The sequence below is a fragment of the Plutella xylostella genome, chromosome 5, assembly GCF_932276165.1.
Source record: "Plutella xylostella chromosome 5, ilPluXylo3.1, whole genome shotgun sequence".
NCBI classification, from domain to species: domain Eukaryota; kingdom Metazoa; phylum Arthropoda; class Insecta; order Lepidoptera; family Plutellidae; genus Plutella; species Plutella xylostella.
In genome coordinates this window covers 5,084,025-5,096,344 of record NC_063985.1, presented here as the reverse complement: position 1 = coordinate 5,096,344, position 12,320 = coordinate 5,084,025, and the positions used below count along the sequence as shown (strand labels likewise).

Sequence of the window (12,320 nt, the reverse complement as noted above, 5' to 3'; positions counted from 1 at the left end):
GATAGGTAAAGCTGAAAACGGTACTCATAAATATAATCCGTTCAATTATAATTATTATGAAATATATATTTTCCCTCAGCACAAGTTGTAAAAAAAATACTCCTGAATTTCACAAGGATTAAGTTGTCCTAAGTCTATCTTATAATTTCGTTGAGCATGTCATTATTTGTATTGTCACTTGCCTTTGCTGGGTCTATGACTTTTCAAATTCCACCCTGTAGGTGTAGAGGTATAGTAGATAAAGACCTTCACTTATTATTGTTTTCAAAATATACAATTATGTTAATGAAGAACATTAGTTCTTTGTTCAGCGAACCGTAAATTTTGGCAAGCTGTTGTGTTTATGTCTTTGTAGATCCCTTTCTTTACTCCCTCGCTGACTAAACATTATTAATTGCTCTCTTCAATGGTATTATTATGGTGTTGCAAAAATGTTATACTTAGCCGAAAGGACCAAGAACAAAAGTTATTCAGGTTGACTCGCTCAGTCAACCCCTTTTGGCTTAGTATACCACTTTTGCAATACCCTGTAGGTTAATAAAAAAAGTAATGAAGATAAATAAGTTAAATTTTAAAATAACTATCTATGTATTTTCAGCAGACGATGAATGGTTAATTATGAGGGAGATAAAAAAGCCATTTCTACGGTAAGACTAAAAGGTTTTACCTTCGAAGCGCGCTTCGAAAGCTAAGGTTATTGCAATTAGTAAAATTAATGACTTTTATGAAAAAAATAACATGTTGCCTATGTTAAAAACCAATAAATCGACTCTACTTAAACTAACCGAGAGGTATTCCTTGAAGGTCGTACAGTTATATGCATCAACCTCGGCACACTCTGACACAGAAGTCGAAGCAGTATACGAGGATATCTCTAGGGCATCACGTGTACTGCTAGGACCCAATACACCGTTGTGATGGGGGACTTCAACGCCAAAGTGAGAGTACAAGAATGCGACGATTCGAGGGTAGGATATCATGGCTTTGGTAGCAGAAACCAGAGAGGGCAAATGCTTGTAGACTTCCTCGAAAGGGAGGGGCTTTCTTTCTGATGAATTCTTTCTTTGAGAATCGGCCCCAGAGGAAGTGGACATGGGCAAGCACCAATGGTAGGACGAAAAACGAAAAAGACTTCATTATGACTGACAAGCTGCACATTTTCAGATATGTCCCAGTGATCAATAGGTTTAAAACTGGGAGTGATCACCGACTTCTCCGAGGCACTCTGAATATCAACTTCAAGCTGGAGAGGAGATGTCTTGTGAAGTCGACCCTTCGTCCCACACTGCACCAAATTGGAGCTGTCAACACCAGCTTCTAGAGAGGACTACAGTTCTTCAGAAGGGTGACCAAACCCTTCTGAAGAACTATAGACCGATCTCGCTTTTAAGCCATGTATACAAGCTGTTCTCAAGGGTTATCACGAATGGTCTTGCCCAAAAGTTAGACGAGTTTCAGCACCCGGAAACCAGGCTGGGTTTCAAAAAGGCTTTAGTACAATAATAGAACACATCCACACAGTAAGGTAGATTATACAGAAGACCGAAGAGTATAATTAGCCTCTGTATCTAGCTTTTGTGGACTATGAAAAAGCCTTCGACTACATCGAGATCTAAGCAGTTTTGGAATCCTTGCAGAGATGCCAAATCGACTGGCGCTATATCGACGTGTTGAGGTGTCTGTACAATGCCGCTACTATGACTGTCCAAGTACAGGACCACAAGACAAGACCTATCCAACAGAAACGTGGAGTGAGACAGGGGGATGTGATATCTCCGAAACTGTTCACCAATTCACTGGATGTCTTTAAGACTGGAAACGACATGGCATATGTATAAATGGCGAGTACATGTCACACCTCCGCTTCGCGGACGACATCGTTATTATGGCAGAATCTCTGCAGGAACTTAGCTGGATGCTAAGTGGCATAAATGCTGCTTCCCGACGTGAAGGCCTCGGTATAAACTTGGACAAGACGAAAGTCATGTACAATGCTCACATGAAACCGGAGCCGGTCGTCGTTGGTGAGGCAACAATCGAAGTTGTGCATGAATACGTCTACCTCGGGCAGACTATTCGGCTAGGCAGAAGCAACTTGGACAAGGAGGCTGCAAGGCGCATCCAACAAGGGTTGGGCTGCATTCGGGAAACTTCGTCACATATTCTCCTCGTCCATTCCTCAGAGCCCGAAGACGAGTTCTCGAGTGGAGACCACGAACAGGCAACAGCAGCGTGGGACGCCCTCCTGCCCGCTGGACTGACGACCTTAGGCGGGTAGCCGGTAGTAGTTGGATGAGGAAGGCCGAGAACCGAGTGTTGTGGCGCTTATTGGGAGAGGACTATGTCCAGTGGATGATTATTGGCTGATGATGATGATGAGAGAATTAACCATAATAGACATTGAATGCATAAAGTTAGCGTTATTAATGGTGTTTCATACTCAATACTAATTTCTTTGTATCAAAACTAATTTCGTTGGCGCAGAATGCCAAAGAAATCCAAAGAAATTATTGCCAACGAAATTAGAAATCATCACTTAAAATTTATTTTTACAGAAAGCTGATGTACAATTGGAACCTCTTATTGACACGTGCATACTGTTTGAATAGACATACGTGGACAAAAATATGTATGCAACAAAAACAAATAATAGCATAAAAGTAACAATCGAAGAAATTAGGCACTTACCCGACCAAAACCCGTTATGGCGCAAAAAAAAATTTTTTTCGTCATACTCCGTAAACTTACGCTCCTCTGCTCCTGGTCGAAGATAGTGGGGGACTGAAGGGTGAGGGACGCATGGTGATTGTGTCCGGTGATCGTTTAAACGCAGAGTAGGAAGACGGTATCGTTACGCCAAAGAAGTTAGTTTTTTTTCTCGGACAAAATTTAATGCGTTATATTTTTGAAAACTAAACCTAAGAGTGAATAGAAACCTAATTTACAATTACCATAAGTATCTGTTATAATGATAACATATAAATCATAAGCTTATTTTACTTTAAAAAGTGAGTTTTTCTTGACCTAAAAATAAAATCAAGTGAAGGACGCGCCAAAGAACTTATGATATTGAGTTTTAAAAAATAATTGTCGCTTTCTTTATAAATTTATGCATTACATTACTAATGTATAAAAACGGTCACAAGATACATTATTAAAAAAAAAATACATCCTGGTATAAAACTATCAATTTCATGTATTTTATGGCTTGGACATACCAAAATCGCGTCATTTGAGAATCACCCCCTTCCATTATTTTAAGGAGGATACCCATTACCAAGTATGGCGTTATGTTACTTTTGGTGATCAAGATTTTTATTGAGTGATGCTAAAATCTGGTAATAATGCTTTTTCATGGCAGAAAACTTTCTTATTTATCGACTTTTTACTATCAATTTCATAAGTTGAAGTTGTCTACTAACTTTTATTAGATGAGATATCTTACTAGTTCTCTTATTTATGACTTTTTGGTTCTCGTTAAACCACATCGCATCATAACATGATGCGATTTGCTCTTTACAATTAAATATTATGTTATGAATATTTAATTGTTTAAGAATTTTGTCGATGAGCAATCAACTAAGAGCAAGTGATTCGTCCGTGAGTAGAGACTAGAGAGCGAGTGACGTGCGCGCCGGCCGGTGACTCACGCCGCCGCGCCGCCGCCGCCGCCGCCGCCGCCCGGCTCACGCTCAGTCCCCATCGACGCACGCGCAGGCCGACACGCGTCCTCAAACCCTGACTGACAGACAGACACATACAGACACTCAGAAAAACTGTGCCAAAGGATACTGCAGTGCTATACCCACATCACGGATTATTGTGCTTGAACTAGTGCATTAAAACGCAACATAAATCTTCCGGTGAGTTTCTCTTCCCAACTTTCCATGTAACCGGTGGTTTCCACTTTTTCTCGATTGATTTCCATCAATGCCGGTCGGTGTGTTTTCTTAGCATTGCGATGAGCGGTGGGCGCGGTTTGATATTCTAACAATGTTGCTCACGCATCGTTCGCAAAACGATCGTGGATATGACATAATGGATCAATGATCCGTGTGCCTACCGCTTCCCCTTTATTTCAATCGCGATAAGCACTTTGGTGACATAGTGGTTTGGTGGATTAAAGTGTCTTATCCTATTGGAGTCGCACATATTGTCATGTAATGTGTGAGTTATTCCCGAAATAGATATAGAGAGGACACTTGTGAATTTGCGTGATAAGAACATATTATTATCATACTCATTTGAATAATATGTAGTGTAGAGATGATGAGTCAGCGATGTTGCATATATATAATATATTATTATTTTTTGTTTATAGTTGTTGTGTTCATCTGTATTTTAAATTCTTATGAAAATAACAACGCCTAATTATGTGTTGGTCACAAATTATTTTCATAATTCTGATGAGTATTAATGTTAGGTACCTTTAAGATATTTTTAGTTAAATTTACTTAATCCCACTACAAAAACATTATAACGTATGCTTTGGTACTTGTAGCCACATAACAGAGGTATAAAATATAAGGTACTTATCTAAATTGATTGTACTGTCACGGGAAATAAAAATATTCGGACCAATCCAATTTCGCCCTCAATCCATACGCCGCGCCGGTTGTTTGTTCTTCACACACCTCACATTTATGCAATATATGCTGTAGGTCACATAAAGGCTTTATAATGGCGCCGGCAATGAATACAACGCGTTAGTTCGCACGGAATATCTATTTGATATGTTTACGAATGAAAACAGCTGAGTGGTTGTGTAATTACGGTACGTTTTGGGGTCTCCAGCGCTGCGTTGGCAAATCTGGCACTCCTCCCGAGCGTAAATAGAACGACGAATTATATGCCCGCCTACTTCGCCTCTATAATAACTGTCCACATTTCATCTCTGCGGTCTCTGTGTATTTCGTCCCTTTATAATTATTTCAATGCGGCCGTAACCTTAACGTGGGTCACTTATCTAAACGTGCGGACCATCTTTACATGCGTCACTAAATATTAAATTATATTTCTCATTTAACCGGCCACCCATCAAACTCTCATTTACAATATTAACACCATCTCGATGCTGAATTAAATTATCCGACTTTCTGGAAATGTAACCGGTCTTTTGAGAAATTGAACTCCAACGGTGCTTGCGAAGCTAGTGTAAATTTTATGAGAAACATATAAACGTATCTGCTTCGGCTGTAATAAAAAAGTAGCAGAGTACGGGGTTCGTTAAAAATGTAGGTTTGAGGCGGTAGTTTAGTTAGAGGACACGGGAAGATGTAGGGCGCCGTGAGAGCCCCCTGGCGGGAGCGAGTGAGGCACGTGCTCTCATTTAGCCAGCCCTTCCCAAGCCGTACTCCAAACACTCCCGGCTTTCTCGAGTCGGCTTGTTCTCGCCAAATGATGCTTCCACTCGGCTTAGCTTGTGCTAATAATTCATGTGAAACCTTGAGGTGTTGGAGCTACTCACGAGAAGTAACGGGACAGCAGGTCGTCTAGGTGAATGTTTGATAAGTATTCAAGCAGCCGAGTGTAGGTATGTTCATGAGTCTGTGTAGTTTATCTATACTTGGTGCGATGACGAGTGTCCGCGTGCAGATGGTGAGCCTTGCCGTTAGCGCAACAGATGGTCGCTTCTTTTACGGTTAATAAACTCGCCAGCTGTATCTGATAGCATTAGATTCACGAAATAAATGTTGTATTCAAGTTCTTCTTTCTTAATTAAATCTTTGAGACTTGGAAAGACTTGTCTCTCCGTCATTCTCTGGCAAACTTTGCGGACAACCCAAGTAACATTTTTGGTTTTAGAAAGGTTTTGAAAAGGTTCTAGAACCTTTGTATGGAAATCTACTCGTAAGTCTTAGAAGGCTCAATAACGTTATATTAACCTTATATTAACCTCCTGAGTGCAAAAAGGGCCCACGTTTTAGAACCTTTCTGAGAGCTACAGCGAAACCTATAGCTCAAACCCAGAACCTTTTGATCTAATTACACAGAACCTATATATAACCTTCACAACCTTAATTTAAGGTTAACATAACCTTGGAAGACAGCTTTTAAGTTCTAAATTAGTCCTGGATGTAACTCTACTATAACTTGAAACATATTTGATGGATATTTGTATTGCCTTTCCAGGACTCTCGGGTTTTGAAATGTTTCTGTGTAAGATTTTATAATAATTATATATAATAAATGCCGCCATTACCTGACACTTTCCAAGATTCAAAATGGCTAACTTGTAAGTGTTGTATTAATAAAAAATACAGTAAGTAGTTATGCTGAAGGCAGGAAATATTGAAAAACTTGTGCGACTAGCACTTTATCGTGGTACTTTAGGATAATAGTTCTGTATACGTGACGGGCCTTTTGTAAATAATAGATTTGAAGATATTTTAATAAAAAAAAATTTATGTTTGGTTTAAAGTTATATTAGAAATAAAAGTACTGTCTATATAAAAAACATATATTTGGAATAGTATAGCTCACGCTACTAAATTTTCCCCTAATTAATTAAAATGTATCTTTTTGCTAAGTTTTTTTTTTTATTTCAGTGAAAAAATATGGCGGCCGTTAGGAAATTACTATAAAGCATTAAACATATTTTGAGGATGCCTCTAAAGCTTTAAAATATTCTTGAAAGACTTAAATTATGCCTTTAGCTCATAGCCAGTGCTTAATGCTTTTGGTTTTCTTCAAGAAGTCCTAATTTGTTTGCCTAGACAACTCTCATCAGCCTAAAGGTTTGAGATGGGTTTTAAAAATTACTTATTAGTGATTTCAACATTCCATAACTTTATGGTTGTATCGAGGTTAAAATTTAACCTTAAGCTCTCACTTTAGCATAAATGCTAGCTTTTCTAGAACTTTATCAGGAGTCTACGACAACTATAAGATCCTAGAACTATATGCTCTTGAAATACAAGTTAAAATAACGTTAATTTAAACTCTTATCAGCAGCTCCAAGGTTGTATTAATAAACAATTGGTTTTAGGACTTATTAATCATTCTCAAGTACTCAATATGACCAGATAGCAAAGCATTAACCTTTTCACAACCCTTATAAAACCTAAAGGCATTTCTTACAACCTAAGCTCGAATGAAATGTTACTTGGGAATGTTGATTCTTAGATAACTCAACTCTTATAAACTGTGTTTTGTTTCAAAGAACTTGTAATTCAACGTAAAGTCCCAAAAACAATTTAGGTATAGTTAAATCCGTCTCTTGCTTAAATTAGTAGCCGAGTCTTAATAATTAATTATAATTGGATTGCAAAGTTAATCTACGTTTTACATGGCTGGTTGAAATGATTTTCTCGGCAACAATCAGAATATCGTCGACATTTTCCGCTGGTTAGGTGTACCTAACCCGGTTAATTATGCTCACTTGCGGTCGACCGCCTGGGGTCCAGTTACCGCTCTATGTCTAGCTTGGATATGTTACCACTATGAAAAGTTTGCTTTGTGCATAATGCAACGTGATTTTATATGATCATAGCAAACATAAATGATTCTGCTCAATAGTAAATAGGATTAGTGGTTTTAAAAATTTAGGTTGTTTATGTTGTGTCCCTACCTTAGACAAGTGTCCCTACCCTATAGGTTTCCCGTAAACTACAGTAATGGAACGCTATTCTACTTTGCTGGCATCTATTCAAACTTTGCATGCTAAAGGGTTAACATCATCACTACAAACCACTACAAAAACACAAAAATGGTATTTCATATTAAAAATTCTTTATTTGTATAACATAGGGATATTACTTCTTGACTATTACAGAAGTTTAAATGCTAAACAACAGTTAAGGTCTGTAGCCAATACAAACATTATGCGATGAACCTAGCCAATTTGCAGTTAATAATAAATAATCGAACAAAACCCTGCGAGAGCAATAATTTGCGCCATTCCCTTTAGGATCCTAATCCCCTGTAACCGGGGACTCGCACGCGCCATCACATCGTAGGTACTTGTACTTTTTCATTAACTAAAAAGCATACTTTAAAGTAGTTTATTATGAAAATTTTCCCTCTCATATACCTACGTTAATTTGTATCTGCCAGGTGAATTTGTTAGTGGATGTTGCCTGCGGGAGCAACATGACACGTGGAACTTTTCTGCCGTAGAGGGAAATTTACATGTAAAGTAAATCCTTTGTCTTTCATCTTTTAAACAGACCGCTATTCATTTGAAAGCTCGGTTAGTGAAATTTTACTACATTACCAATGCATAGTCTGTAAAATATTATCATGATACATGTACTCAAGTCAGTCGGTAATCATAATCAAGTTTCCATACCTGTTAGGACGTGTGACTTGGTTTGATCATATGTTTAGAGATGGCTAAAAGCATTTGACGCTGACACCAAAGGTTACAGACCATATACGAGTAGTCGCAATCGATGCTCAGCCAATAAGTACTTATTCCCACATCAGCTATTGTGTTTCCTTCCATATCAAATTGAACATGTTTTGTGTCCATTATGAAAGGCCCAATTATTGTTGGAAAAGCGTCATTACGCAATGCATCGTTAGTCACAGCACGGCCGGCCTTGGCCGTGCAAGGCTTGAACCGAAATAGCTCGCTCTAGACTCATCTGTATTTGTGTACGCAAGTGGCGTAGAGGGATGCTAATAATAAAGAAAACGACAACATTCACAAAACATTTTACAAACACGACGTTGCACTTACAAAGGGTCGTGATTGTGAAAGGAAATGATAAGCTGCCGCTGGAATGATTGCGTTCTTATCCTTTTACTCTGTATTGTACTCGAAAGCTGTTAGAGACTCGAATTTGTACGTGTTTAGTTGTTTTTACGATATTATATTACGGGTAGCAATAAAACGAGTGACTGTAAATTACAGTTCTAAGTGTGAAAATTAATTAATTTGGGTTATAGAATTACTAAGTGAGCGACTGACTGCGAGTGACGAGAAATCAACAGAACAGCAACTTACAAACATTAATTTGAGTTACTTAAAATACAAAATGAGCAGCTTCATAATGTTTGAGCGACCTAATATTTGTTTGAGTGTCAACGTTACGTCCTGCATTTTTTTCAATATTTGGCAAATGTATTTTTTATACTGAGCAGCATTTTATTTTAAATGAAGTGTTTCGAGTACAAAAACCATTTTGAAAAATACACTAATGAGCAGAGTATAATGAGCTCACATTTAAAAAATAAAAATAATATGAAATATAACTATTTGAAGAAACACTATTCTATTAGTTGAGAAATTTTATTATTGAAATATAAGGGTAATTAAATAAAACAATGTACTCCGTAAAAGTTAAGTAATATGCATGCATTTATTCCAATCAAATGAACAAAAAATAAAATAAGACGCTTCAGTCAACTAAAAAAAACTTCTTATTAATACTAAGAAACATTGATAGGTATGAGGAGCCCTACTACGACTCACCTGACTGCAACGATTCGTCGCCCCGCCCCCATTCGAATTCACGCGCATTTAAAAATCTGTAGTTTTCATTAAAAAAGCGTATCTAAATAAAAAACATAAGCCCTCAAATAGAATATCAGTAACCAATAATCATTAATAGCAGTATACAAAACTTTGCTCAAAGTGAACTTTTTAGTAGTTCGCTAAGTATAACCTCACTTAGAAAAATCGAATTTATATCTTAATATTGAAGTTGCTCTCTCTCTATTTCCAGTCGCTCACTTAGTAATTTAGTCGCTCGGATAAAATTTTAATATCTGAAATGGATTTATCACAATCCACTTTTTGTAAGCTCGTTCTGGATTTTATTATAAATCAATATTCGTCGTCAGTTTAGTTAATTTTTCGGTTACTCAAATTCATACCGCTCAAGTTATTAAAACAGTATGTCATCATCAGTCGCAAAGTTTTTTTTTGTTCGCTCGTTTTATAATTCCCCTTATATTACTTGGTGGGTAAAGTTAGTGGTTTAATAAAATCTTTGATCCTCAAACAATTTCGTGTGTTATTCCGGTAGTCGCATTTAACAAAGCGTTGAGTATTACTGCCTGATACTCAAGTAGGTACATAGGACGGGGGATGATTGCGTTTGGCGGTAAGAAGTTAAGAACACTTTACATGGTTTTCAGTAACTAGGTATTTTGCGAATACTGACCTCTAGAACGTGTGATATTATGAGCCATTACGTTCTCACTTTACAGGTGTAAAAAATATGTTATGTACTTAGTAGTGTTGCCACGAATAGTGAATTGGCCGAATACCGAATACCGAATATTCGGCGACGCTGCCGGCCGAAGCGCCGAATATTCGGCCGCCGAATATTCGGCGCTACAACCTGTTTTATTGTTCCTGGAACTGCTTTGAAGAAGTCGCTACAATATGAGAAATGCTAATTATTAGGAGGCGGAATGCTGTGGCAAACGTTCGCCTAGATCGAATTGCCGATCCTTACAAGTGGTGGTCAGCAAACAAAAAACAATACCCGAACCTTTTGAAAAGAGGATGGGCAAAAATATATGGGAGCTGGGACCACCCTCCAATAGCAATAAGACTAACATCGTTGGATAGGTCTTGTCAATAGGAATAACTTTGGCTTTGACAGCTTTGTTGTCACAGTTGTCCGTTCAGAGATATTTGACTTATAAGTTCCGATACTCGTCAGTTCATCTTACTTACGGGCAGAATACACCTCCACCGCTGCCCTTTTTGTTTTTTATCGTCAGTTATTGTCATCCAATATGCCCAGATCTCGTCTGACAGTGTAGATAGTGTAATTATAATAATAATTAATTAAATAATCACCGTGTATTATTTCCCAAGAAAATATTTAATTAACCCCCTATCGGAACTTATAAGTCAAATATCTCTGAACGGACAACTGTGACAACAAGGCTGTCAAAGCAAAAGTTTTTCCTATTGACAAGACCTATCCAACGATGTTAGTCTTAATGCTATTGGAGGGTGGTCCAGCCTCCAATAGCAGTAAGATGAACTGACGAGTATCGGAACTTATAAGTCAAATATCTCTGAACGGACAACTGTGACAACAAAGCTGTCATAGCAAAAGTAATTCCTATTGACAAGACCTATCCAACGATGTTAATCTTAATGCTATTGGAGGGTGATCCCAATCTGCCCATTGTCATTTGCTAAAACTTATCTTTCTTCACCTGGAAGTAGCGTTTATAGTGAGAGGTTATTTTCTGAGGATGGTTACAATGAAAGCGCAATCGTGGGCTACCAAAAATGCTGAAATGCTCGTTTTTATCCAGCACAACTTACTACTGATTAATTTTAAGTACTAAAATGTTGTGATTTGGAAATAAATACACAATTTTGATTAAAATAACAAGTCATTTTTTACATGATTTACTATTCGGTATTCGGCCCGAATAGTACGCACTATTCGGCCGAATACCGAATACTGAAAAAACTGGCCGAATAGGCCGAATACCGAATAGTTGCCGAATATTCGTGGCATCTCTAGTACTTAGTAGTACTTACCTATACCAAATTTCATTGCTTTCATTTGTTTTTGATCGGCTATTTAATAATAACCTTTTTATAAAAAAAAACATGTCGGCGCCGTAAATTTAATATCCACCCTTTGTTCAGACTCTATCGTTTTATGTTTCAATAACAGAGTCAGAGTTATACAAATATTACAAGTGTATTAAATTTAACCATAAAATGCAAATTTATTTATAAAAGCTGTTTAATACATATAAACCCAATTAAATTGACGCGTCGTATAACGAAACGACCGTAGGTAGGCTTTGTAGGGTCTGTTCCAGTCTCATTATTTGCCTTGTACTTGACCGTCAATCACAGTTAATGCTATTACCGACCTCGCTCTTATTTATATCGCAAGAAAGGCCACAATGGCTATTACAGTTACTGTAATTCACTGAGCCGTGTAGCTCTATGTTTTCTGGTTCCGAACTTTTATTGTTGGATTGTTGTGAGCTAGGATTGCCTCTAAGGGATCGTCTGTAAGTCTCCTTAGTGATTACATTTCACTTGATACCTACTTTATAGCTTCTATAGGTACGACTGTACATGATGTTGATATTGTGTAACCTTTAATCTTTGAAAGTTCTTGTGGCATCCCTAATCGTTTAATGCTAAACCCTCATTATTCAAACTTGTCTCAAAAAGTTTCAGCGTACAAATTAAGTTTTATACAGTGCTTAGATTATATAGCTACTTAAGTGGTTAACATAAAATGAAAACAGTTATAGTTTTGTTCATGTTATTTTCTAAGTAAAACACTCAGCGGGTATAACATAACACAAATTATTTAGCTGAACGTAAAGTACTTACAGCATAAAGCGCATAATTGCCGGTAGCTTTGTAGCTGGGC

The 12,320-nt window shown here is 37.5% G+C and overlaps 1 protein-coding gene across 3 annotated transcripts in view; it reads left to right on the top strand.

The window, feature by feature from the left end:
• Positions 1 to 12,320, top strand: part of LOC105389289 (adenylyl cyclase-associated protein 1) — a 46,365-nt gene that overhangs the window by 7,515 nt on the left and 26,530 nt on the right. The window contains exon 1 of one of the 3 annotated variants that reach the window (XM_038112603.2): positions 3,695 to 3,863. The exons of the other annotated variants lie outside the window; for them this stretch is intronic. The gene's annotated coding sequence lies outside the window, so the exon portion shown is untranslated. Of the gene's footprint in view, positions 1 to 3,694; positions 3,864 to 12,320 lie in introns of those variants that run through there. 3 annotated transcript variants of the gene reach the window in all.